General features: G+C 44.7%; 1 pseudogene; it reads right to left on the bottom strand.

Annotated features, from left to right (window-relative positions):
- Positions 1-427: 427 nt before the first annotated feature.
- Positions 428-4,046, bottom strand: LOC103218875 (small ribosomal subunit protein uS7m pseudogene; annotated as a pseudogene).
- Positions 4,047-4,972: the final 926 nt, after the last annotated feature.

Genomic DNA, 4,972 nt, shown 5'->3' with positions numbered 1-4,972 from the left:
ACACATTTTCTTTTTTCCCCCTCCAAACAGTTTTAGTGAACGGTAGTACCGTACCACATGGTATACCAGTTCAGTGTGAGAATTTTCTAATAAATCTTTTCTAACTGATACCTAAGACTGCTTCCTTTTATATCATCCAAAGGTCCATCCCAAGCTGAGGGAAGAGAAGCCCGGGTCCTAAGTTTCTTGGACGACGTTTCCAAGACAATGTGCTCTCCCTTTATAAGGAGAGGGGGACAGGGAGAGAGCAAATTTTAGCCTCAAAGAAAGAAAGATTACCAGGCAATAAATATACTGCTCCATCTTTCTCATGAGGCCTGCCGGCCCTTAAAAAGGAACTACATCCTTAACCCACAGCTATTTTTTGAAGTGGCAGTGGCTCACAGTATTTCTTGCAGTGGAGGGCCCTGGACTCCTTCTGGAACCTCTACCACCAGCAGTAGTGGGTCAGGGCATGGTTGGCCTTGGCCATCTTGTGCATGTCATGTTTCCTCTTGATCACAGGGCCCTGGTTGCAAAAAGCCTCCAGCTTCTCTGGGTGGCATCAGCATCCCCTGGTGCCACTTAGTGATCATCCACTTTATGGCCAGGAAGTGGTGACATTGGTAGGGTAAGGATCCAGGGATCCAGGAGAAATGGCCTCCCTTGAAGGTGGGTACCAGTCCAATCACAGGCTCATAGTTTTTCACTGCTTAGTGGAAGACGGAGTAGGGCAGGAGTTCCCAACCCACAGGCCACCGACCCGTGGTAAGGTTCATGGCCTGTTAGAAACCAGGCCACACAGCAGGAGGTGAGTGGCGAGCAAGCAAGGTGAAAAAGCCAGCAATACCATCTGAGCTCTGCCTCCTGTCAGATCAGCAGCAGCATTAGATTCTCATAGGAGCACGAACCCTATTGTGAACTGCACATGCAGGAATCTAGGTTGCACACTCCTTATGATAATCCCTGATGAAATCATCAATCCCTTCCACCCCTCTCCCATCAACCCCCTCTCCCCTGTCTGTGGAAACCAGTTTCTGGTGCCAAAACGGTTGGGGACCACTGGTGTAGGGGTTGCGTTCAATAGTTGGCTGTTCCTCTGCAGAAGCATCATGGTACCTCTCATAGCTTCTAGAACATGAGTCATGCAGGATCTGGCTAGTACTTTGTTTTCTCCCTTTGTCATCATACTGGTTAATTTACTGATTATGGGGTCTTCAAACACAGAGCTTGTTAACATTGTTGGAGCAGCTTTTATGAGCTGAGTCTCCTTGAGTTCCTGATCATTCTTCTCCTCCTCAGTTACTTCAGCCACTGGCTTGCCATAATGTTCCTTGTCAATCAAGGGATCTCTAAATTCAGGACCCTAGCAACTCCACCTCACCTGAGTTAGCCCTGGAAGCTGCAAGACAGTCCACGGCACACCCAGCTCCAGGCCTGCCCCCTTACACACTTTTTCTTTTTTTGAGACCGAGGCTTAATCTGTCACCCAAGCTGGAATGCAGTGATGCGATCTTGGTTCACTGCAAGCTCCACTTCCCGGATTCCTGCCATTCTTCTGCCTCAGCCTCCCGAGTAGCTGGGACTACAGGCACCTGCCACCACGCCTGGCTAATTTCTTGTACTTTTAGCAGAGACAGGGTTTCACCGTGTTAGCCAGGATGATCTCAATCTCTTGACTTCATGATCCTCCCCACTCAGCCTCCCAAAGTGCTGGGATTACAGGCGTACACCACCATGCCTGGCCCCCTTACACACTTTCTAAAGCACAACGCTGTTTATTAATTCAACCATGTATTCACTCATTCACTCATTTGTTTAATAGCATGTAATATAAACACACTGTGTGCCAGGAATTGATTATTTTATTTCCCTCTTTAAGTTCCTTTAACGGTGCCTTGACTCCTTGTCATTTGTGCCTATGTACGTTCTGTGTTCCTGCCTCCACCTCCTGCCCATTCCCTTGATAAACTGCTACATGTTCTTCATAACCCAGCTCAAATTTCTCCTTATTCATTCATTAAACTCTGCCCAGCACTGGGGACATATAGCAATAAACAAAACTGACAGATATCCCTGCTCTCACAGAATTTACATGAGGGAAACAGACAATAAATAATTCAACGAGTTCTTCAGATTGTAATAGGTGCTGTGATAAAAAAGTAATGTAATGCAATAGGGAGAGAGAGAGTGAGCGTGTGTGTGTGTGTGTGTGTGGGTTTAGGCAGGGTAGGAGTATAGTTTAAATAGGGTGGTTGGTCATTGAAATCTTTTCTGATGAGGTAGCACTTGAGCTGAGAACTGAATGAAGTGAGTGAGCCATGTAGCAATCTGGAAGAAGAGCGCTCTAGGGCAAGGGCGGAGCAAGTGCTAAGGCGCTGTGGCGGATGCATGTCAGAGCGCTGGAGGAGGAGCATGGAAGTAGGAAGCCATTCAGTGAAAGGAAGCACAGCAAGTCTCTGTGATGTCACCCCTGGTTTTGCACAGCAGCATCAGGCACTCATTTCCCTGTGCTCAGGTAGCGCCTGGTATTAAATTGTACTGTTATGACATGGTATATGGTTGTCGTTATTTGTTTATGTCTGTCTAATTGCTAATAACACTGCATGCCCTGAAGGGTGGGGACCATTTTGTACTTTTTTTTTTTGTATCCCCAGGGCCCATCCCTGTGCTTGTCAGGTACTTGGACCTTTGCAAAATGGGTGAGTCAGAGGCCCTCAAGATGCTTTCTTATGCTTGAGTCACCTGATTGGGTTTCTTTGTTCTTACTTCTCCCGGTACTCTTCTGGAGTTAGGGCTTTCATTACCTTTTTCTCTTAACACTTGGTATTGATGTTTGACCAGCATTGGCTACTTCCCTCTGGGAACCTTGAGTCTTGGACATTCCTGTGTTGATTTCCATTTGTGACCCTCTACTCCTCCTCAAAAAAAGAAAAAAAAAAAGAAAGAAAGAAAGCTGTTTTTGAGACGGAGTCTCGCGCTGTTGCCCAGGCTGGAGTGCAGTGGTGCGATCTCGGCTCACTGCAAGCTCTGCCTCCCGGGTTCACGCCTTTCTCCTGCCTCAGCCTCTCGAGTAGCCAGGACTACAGGCGCCCGCCACCACGCCCAGTTAATTTTCTGTATTTTTTTTAGTAGAGACGGGGTTTCCCCGTGTTAGCCAGGATGGTCTCAATCTCCTGACCTCGTGATCCGCCTGCCTCGGCCCCCCAAAGTGCTGGGATTACAGGCGTGAGCCTCCGTGCCCGGCCTCCTCCTTAGATTTCTTATGTGTTGCAGTGGTAAGTATGGCCTGTGTGGGCATTGCCACTAAGGGCTCCACATGTTGGAGCTGTGGAAAGGTTCATACTGACAGTAGTAATAAAGGAGGATAAATGCAGAAGGCAGGGGCAGAATATGGAAGGACTTGCAAGTCGAGCGATAATAAAAATGTTGGCAATTGACTGTTATTATTTACAAAAGTCATGCTGAGATTCTATTTTTAATATTTTACAAATACTTCACTATTTATTGTCATAGCCTTTTTTTGTGCTAGAGTGAATACGTTTTAAACTTGAGCTTATTTTTCGATGACCAAAATGTCATATATGCATATATTATAATAATATGGTTTTTTAAGATGTGAGATCCTGAAAATAGATAACATCTATAAAATGAGACAACGTATCTCTCTCTTTTTTCTCTCTCTTTTTTTCTTAGAGCAGGGAGTGGCGGGTTGTTTTTAAAGATAAGTATCTCAAAAATTGTAAATACAGGTGCGAATCACTAGCAAACAAAAAAGCCTCTAAATTGTTGAAATAGGTTTTATCTTGAATATGAGCAAAGTTTATATATCTTATTACAAAACAATTTTGGGCTTCTTATGTAAAACCTACTTACTCTAATTTCATACATAATTATAATGTTGCTATCTATTTCATTAAGTCACAGCAGATTAATAGTAATAAATTAACAGGACAGGAAAGGTGGTAGAGGAAATCATAGCAACAAAACAGATGGAAGGATGCCAGATTGCTTAGAGGCAGGAAGACTTAGAGAAACAGACCTCGAGTCCTCAAAATGGTAGCCATGACCTCTACACCCAAGACAAAACAACTCAGGCACCCTTTCAGTCACTGCTATATAAGTGTGCAGTGACTTATCTGCAATGCCAAATCAAAAGACTCATTTTTTTTCTTTTAAGTTTGTTTGTTTGGGTTGTTTGTTTTCAAATTCCATTTGGTAGCAAAGCCTAACTTGTACTTGTTTGGCAGCAAATCTTATCTGAACTGATGTGAGGCAACTTAGGAAGTTCATTCTAATTTGTGGGAATATGTTTTGCTGCAGAAATAAAGTGTTAATTACAGACTTATTTGGGGTGGGATGAATATATGGTATAAGCACCATGTTCCCTTTACAAAATTAAAAACATCTGGTTGCAAGGGTTTTGGTTAAAGGTTGTGTTACCTCTGTAGTACAGTCATGAATGTCCAGAATGATGAGGGTGGTTAATAAGATCAGAAATGCATCCTTTGGCCAGGTGCAGTGACTCATGCCTGTAATCCCAGCACTTTGGGAGGCCGAGGCGGGCAGGTCTCTTGAGGTCAGGAGTTTGAGACCAGCCTGGCCAGTATGGCAAGACCCCATCTCTGCTAAAAATACAAAAATCAGTCATGCATGGTGGCACATGCTTGTAATCTCAGTTACTTGGGAGGCTGAGGCAGGAAAATCGCTTGAGCCCAGGAGGTGGAGGTTGCAGTGAGCCAAGACTGTGCCACTGCACTCCAGCCTGGATGGCAGTGTGAGACTCTGTCAGGAGGGAAGGAAAGGGAAGGGAAGGGGAAAGGGGAAAGGGGAAAGGGGAAAGGGGAAAGAAAAGGAAGAAGGAAGGGAGGAAGGGAGGAAAGAAAGAATTGCATCCTTCATACGATAAAGTGAAGAAAATTCTTTGAAAGCTTTGCATTTACAAAGTGTTCATTAAAGTGATACGAAACTTAGTGTTTTTGGAAAGCCAACA

This window comes from Chlorocebus sabaeus, chromosome 11 (genome assembly GCF_047675955.1).
Source record: "Chlorocebus sabaeus isolate Y175 chromosome 11, mChlSab1.0.hap1, whole genome shotgun sequence".
Taxonomy (NCBI): Eukaryota; Metazoa; Chordata; class Mammalia; order Primates; family Cercopithecidae; genus Chlorocebus; species Chlorocebus sabaeus.
This window is presented reverse-complemented; position numbering and strand designations above follow the sequence as displayed.